This window comes from Symphalangus syndactylus, chromosome 20, assembly GCF_028878055.3.
Source record: "Symphalangus syndactylus isolate Jambi chromosome 20, NHGRI_mSymSyn1-v2.1_pri, whole genome shotgun sequence".
Taxonomy (NCBI): Eukaryota; Metazoa; Chordata; class Mammalia; order Primates; family Hylobatidae; genus Symphalangus; species Symphalangus syndactylus.
The window spans coordinates 36,962,128-36,968,681 of NC_072442.2; positions in this window are offsets into that span (position 1 = coordinate 36,962,128).

Below are 6,554 nucleotides of genomic sequence, written 5' to 3' on the forward strand. Positions count from 1 at the left end.
ACTTTGTTTGGGGTGCAGGATTCCGATCCCGGCGGGAAGGCGGGAGAGGGACGGAGGGCGGGGGGCTAAGCGCGAAGCCCCGCCCACGTCCCCAGGTCAGACCCGCGGGGGGAGGGGGTAATTTCCGCTCCGCGCACGGGGAAGCGAGGGGCGGGAGCTTAGGGGAGGGGGCGGCGGCCACTCCCCTCCCCCTCCCGCCGTTCCTGGGGAGGGGGAAGCGGATCTGCCTGGGTCCCTTCCCTCGGCTTTGACCAACTCATTCCGGATCCTCCGGCTCCCGGAGCCCGAGGGAAGGACCCGACTGGGCAAGGGGCGACACGTGGGCGGTCGCACCCCGTCTGGGCGGTGGGGGAGGGGGCTGCTCGCCGCGCGTTTCGGAGTCCCGGATACGCGGCGGAGAGCGGGACGCGCGGTCCACGCGCAAGCCCTGGCTCCACGGCGGAGCGGCGAGCGAGGCCAACGAGTTTCTAGCGGCGGGGGCTGGGATGGCGCCAGGGGTGGCCGAGAGCGCGGCCCGGAGACCCTGGAACCCCCTCGCCCAGGGAACGGGGAAAAAGGAGGGGTCGACCCCAGAAATTCTGGAGTCCCCTTGAACAGGGCGGAAACTGGGGTGTTACTCCAGACTCTGCAGGAGGGAGGATAATTCTGTCGGGGGCACGCGTGCTGGGAGGGCAGGTGAGGAAGGGGGTCACTCCCCTTCCCCAGTCTCCGACCCCATTGTCTCAGTCGCCTGCGGCCCGGGCCGACTCCGCAACACGTGTTGACTACACCGATATGAATGCCTTGAATTTTTTTTATTGTTATTATTTTTCGTTTGCAGAGTCTGAGCTGACTCCGACTTCGGCTCACCGCTCTGCTGCCGGACGATTGTATGCCATTCAAAAAGTCGGGAGTTGAAAGACAGCACCTTTGTCCCCCTCCCCGTTTTCCCGGCGCGCTGAAAAGAAATGGGGCTGGGACTTGGTGGTGGGGGAGGGCTTCCAACTCGGTTTCTCTATCTGCTCCACCACCTTAGAGCCCACCCTCCCCAATGAGCGTTTTGTTCTACCCAGCCACGTGTTTGTCGGATTTTTGTTTTTGTGATTTTTTTTCCCCATGGAACAAGAAGAATTAAAGTACTAGGAGCTATTTGTTGTTGAGTAGAAAGAGAATATTTTCTGTCCAAGAAGGTGGGAGACATCTGTGTCTCACCCCCACACACACACCTCCGACCCTCCCCCCTTATCTAACTCTTAATACTTAGCTCTTGATCACAAGCATTATTTTTAAACAAACCAATGAGCAGGAAACAGGCATGCCACATAGTAGGCATTCAATAAACATTTTTTAAATGAAAAACAAGCTAATACAAACAGCACAGCAAAGAGAATTCATGAAAATTAGAGTCCAGGGGGGGAAAAAATTATCTTGGCCAGAACGTGTGGCTCTGTTGCCCGGGAACTTTTCTTGGTGATGTGTGTAGACTTTTGAAAGGGCTAAAAGATGGTCTCAAAAAGGCTGTTGTATTTCTTGGCCTTTTCCTAAAGAGGAGCCCCAATCTCCTTAAATCTTTTCTGTTATATTGGGGAACAGGGAGGACGGCAACTAGGCAGAGCATCCCAGTTCCCAGAAACTTTAAGTGCTGTTTCTTTCATTTAATTTGAATCTTTAGGTGCTAATAAAAGCACTTCTCAGACTGTCTCCCTGGGGGACACATCCACTACTCTGCCTCTGTATGCCTAAAACAAAAGCAAGTTACACCCCACAAAAATCTCCATCCAGACCTCTAAACTCCTATAAAATGCAGGCCACTTTTTACTATCCTAGAGTCAATGGGAAACAACATTTTTAAAAATAATCATTGAATTCAGTTCACTTTCAGGTTGATTTTTTTCCGTGTAAAAATATACTAGCTAAAGGTTAGCCTAAATCAGTTTTAATGTATTTAAGATAATGTTAGAAGGGAATATATAAATTCACTTGAACAATCTGCTATTTTAAAATCTTTTTAAATATTTAATTAAAAATTACCAATAATTGCTAAATTGAAACTGATTAGTTCTTTTTAAAAAATCAGCTGTTTTACTGAATTCTAATCCTCTCCACCCCCCAAAAAAAGGCTTAACGTGTGTATGTATAGTCAGAAGCTGCAAAGGCTGCAAGAATACAAGAGAGGAGACAACAGGGGTTAGATACAGGTCTTTTTCGCCCCCAAATCAGTTTTGCCTTAGTGACCTGGCTATTTTAGGCTGGGGTTGGGGGAACTAAATCACGTTGATTGGTGTTTCATCTCTCCCTTCTGAATGAGCCCAGCACTCACATTAAGGATTATTTCTTGTCTAGACTGACATTCCTAGGTTAAGGATAAAAATGGGCAGACTTGAGGTGCCATAACTTTTCATCTTTCTTTTCTTTGTTTTTGTTAACATTAAAGATTACTATCAAACATTGTATTTATTTTCAATTTTTTTTCTACATTGCTTCTTTGGGACAGATAAATCTTTAGCGCAGAGTTACACTTAACTTGTGTAAGAGTTAAAAATATAGCTACAGGATTAAATGTTTTTTTCTTTAATAATTATCCTTTATAATACATATCGTATACAATATATATTGTATATTCTACATAGTAATATTAATACTGTTATACTTCTTCCTCTTCTTGTTCTCCTCCTCTTCCTCCTCTTCTTTATTTTTTTCCTGGAGAACAGTTTGGTCTAGTTACGGAATTTAATTATCTGAATTCAGAAATACTGACATTTGACTCCATTTTAAACATAGGATTCTAATCCATTTTCCTCCAATGTGAACACACAAATACATGCAGAGAGGAAAAAAAAAGTTTGAGAGAATAAAACAACTTTTTTAAAAATGAAAATAAAATAATATTTTTCTTGGAGAAATAAGCCAAGTTAAAAAAGGAAAAACAAAAAGGAAAGAAAAAAAGTTTAAAAAAATGAAAAAAGAAAAGATAGAAAAATTAAAAATCAATAATTTCACTATTGTCATAGAAAATTAATTTTACTTGTAAATGTTTATTTTTCAGCATTTGTCCATTTATAATGGTTTAAAATTTATCATTTTTATATCTTAATTTTTCACTTGCATTTGTACCATAAATATTTCCCCAGGCTGCCTCCAAGTTTTCATAACTATCATTTTAATTCAGTCCAGTTATATGTGTAAATTATTAATCATGATATTTAGATATACATTTCATCAAATTTTTTACTTTTGTAAACAGTGCTGAACAGATATTTTGGTGAATATAAATTTTTCCTTTTTGGGGTTAGCTCCTTTGCATAAATCCCCAGAATATATATTGCATTTTAAATCTAACACTTACTGACTCTTCTATTTTTAAAGTGTAGCATGTTTTACAAAAGAAAGAACAAAACAAATGGAAAGCAGCTAGGAGGGAAATACATTAAAATACAATTTATTTTCTAATGAATCCATCAATTTTGGAATAAAATTATGGTTGCTACAAAATACAGAAAAAAGCTCACATTTCCTGATATATTGCTGCTTTAACCTCAAAGTTTTTAGAGGAATTTGTTTTTTGTTTGGTTGGTTTTTATTTATTTACTTTTGTTGTTGCTTGCTTGTTTTTTTACTGTTACTACTTTGGGATGTTTTGTTTCTTCCTGCAACTTAAAGTCTTAATGTGGTTTTAAATGCCTATAAACTTTGAGAAAGTGTAAATTAGTTCCAGTTTAAAAGCACATGCAGCTTTTTCTCTTGTCAAATAAATAAGGATAAGTATGTGTTTAGGATATCTCATAAAATGTAAGCAAACTGTAAGCAGAAAAGGAAATTTTTCTCCTTCAAATTATCGTTCATTCAAAAGTGTTCAGTGTTTAAGACCTGAGAAAGAAATGTATTTATTCCAGAGATAGAAGAGGCTCAAGGGGAAAAAAGAACTTTAAGGACAATCATTTGTTTTTCTGTGGGTCACACAGTGTGTTTGACAAAACCTCTCAATATTTTGTTTTGGTTCAGCTTTACAATGTAGAAACTTTTAGGTAAGGAGGGGATCATTTATTTTATTAACTTTAAAAATAGATGTTTTCAAATTCATTTTGTTAGTAAACTACTCCATCCAACCCCTATTAATACATGTAGAAGAAATAAATGGTCAATAACATCCTTCACATTACATTCTTATTACCTTTTGCAATTTTTTTATTCCAAAGTCATTTGATTAAAAGATAATGTACAATCTTGTTTAGTTCCTACAGCACAAAATACAAAATAGATCACTGATACATTTGGGGGGGAATTGTATAATTCAAGAAAAGACAAGGAAAATGTTATTTTTCAAAATAAATTGTAAAAAGCAACAAAAGAGAAGGAATCCATATATAAATATTAAGGTGGAAACAGTAATGAGACAATTTTGTACTTGAAATCAACATATCTTCTAAATATTTAAATTATTTTAATCCGAAATGAATCAGTTACATGTCAAACTTCATGAAGTTTCCATTTTAGCTACACAACATCTATACATTTTAAAACTAAAAGAATTTTTTAACTCAGCAAATTTTTTTCGTTTGCTTTTTTAAAAATTTTACCCCTAATGATGAGATTAACTGACTTTACTCCTGTTTAGGATATTTTTTTTTCAGGAGCTGCCACAAATATTTCAGAGTTACTAGGGATAATGCTGCTATGTTGGGGTTTTTTGTTGTTGTTTTAAATTTTAAAAATTAAGCCATATTATTTCACTAGTATTTCATCACCAAAAAATTAATTTAAAACAGTTCAATCTGTCTTCATATACAAACCAGATTTACAAAGAAAAGAGAGCCTAATAGTATGGCATTTTTGTTTTAAATGGTTGTTTGACTAAACTGAGATACAATTCTAAAAGTGACTCCTAATTTTCATGAGTTAACAATCTACAGAGAATTTTGGTTCACCCAACTCTCCTATAAACACTTCTACCTTTTTTTTTTTAAAGAATTATTATCAACACAACTTAATTTCCACTCTTAAACACAATCTGAAAATATTTGGTGAGCATTTATATAATAAATTATTGAGTACATTCTTATAATTTTTTCATTTCTAAAATGTGTTTATAAAGTGTATAGGAAAAAAATTTAGAGTTATTTCTAAGTTGCTTTAAAATGAAGTTCCTGATCCATCTTTTTTCCTACCTTCCTCTGCCTCCCTGCCCCTCCCCCTGCCCCTGCCCCTCCCCTCTCTCTTCCTCCCCCTCTCTCTTCCTCCCCCTCTCCTTTTGTTCCTCCATTTTTCTTCCCGCTCCGGACACTGTCAGTTCCTTTCCTCCTCCCCCTTTACCTTTACCCTCTTTTCAATTTTTCTTTTTCTTTGTTGCTTCTCTTTACCCTTTTATTATTCTCCTGCTCCTCTGCCCCTCAATTCATTTGTTCCTTCTTTTAAATCAATATACCTATCCAAACTTTCTGTCCTTTTTCTTCTCCCTCTCCCACTATCACTAACTTGTTCTCATTCATACTTATTTCTAGGGAAAGGGAAGGATGCAGAGATGCTTGAATTATTTTATACACCAAAAGGGGAAACTTGTTACATTTTTTAGGAGAACCTCAGTGTGATTCAGGTCCCAGAACAACTCCGCTCCAGTATTCGCAGTTTTTATTGGATGAACATTCATCAGACACTTTTACGTATTTGTGTCATTTTTCCATGTCCTACTTTGCTTATAACTAAATTTGTAATTAGCATTTTATGACCAAATCCTTGAGGGCAAAGACTCTGTATCACCCAGGGTGTCTAACAGTGCTGACAGATGTCCAATAAAAATCTACTGAATAAGTATATTTGATACTATCTGAGAAGATGTGATCATTGTGATCAGATAAGATGCTGTTTTCAGCCTGTAAGCGCCTTTTTCTTAAATAAATACGACACAATCAGATGAAATACAGATAAATGTAGTCATTTAAAAGGATAATTGGTCTATATCAAAAATAGCAACCAAGGGGCATCTCTGAGCTTGAGCTTGTTGCTCCCTAGTTCTGTTCCCATGACAGTTTTGTGCCCATGGCAGTTTTGTACCCAATGTCAGCAACCGCTTTCCTCTGTGTCTGGTCATATCGGCTCAGAATTCTCAACTGAGGGCTTCAGGCAGTCACAGCCACCATCAGAATTAGTTACAGAGCCCTTTGCCATTCTGATATCCTCTAGTGCCACACAGCCAGGATGACAGTCTCAAGGAGGTAACCCACATACACCTACTGCCAAGAGCTCTCTTAGGTTCTTCCTTCTGGGAATGTAACTAGCACCCCACTAACTACATACATAAAGATTTCTTATTTTGTATATGATCCAAAGCAAAAACGTCACCCCAAGACAGCCCTTCTTATTGGTCCCCAGGTCGTCTGTTATAGCCCCTCAGCCAGAGCAGATGTTCACTTAATGTCCTACCTGTCAATACAGCTATGAACACCCAAGGAGAAGGCAAACCAATTTTTATAGCAGGCTAAATTAAAACAAAAACTAAGCAGTTCCTGAAAATAGTAAGGTTGCGTGTTTTTAAATATAATACTCATTACTAGCAAGAATATAGTGAAATAAACATTCCA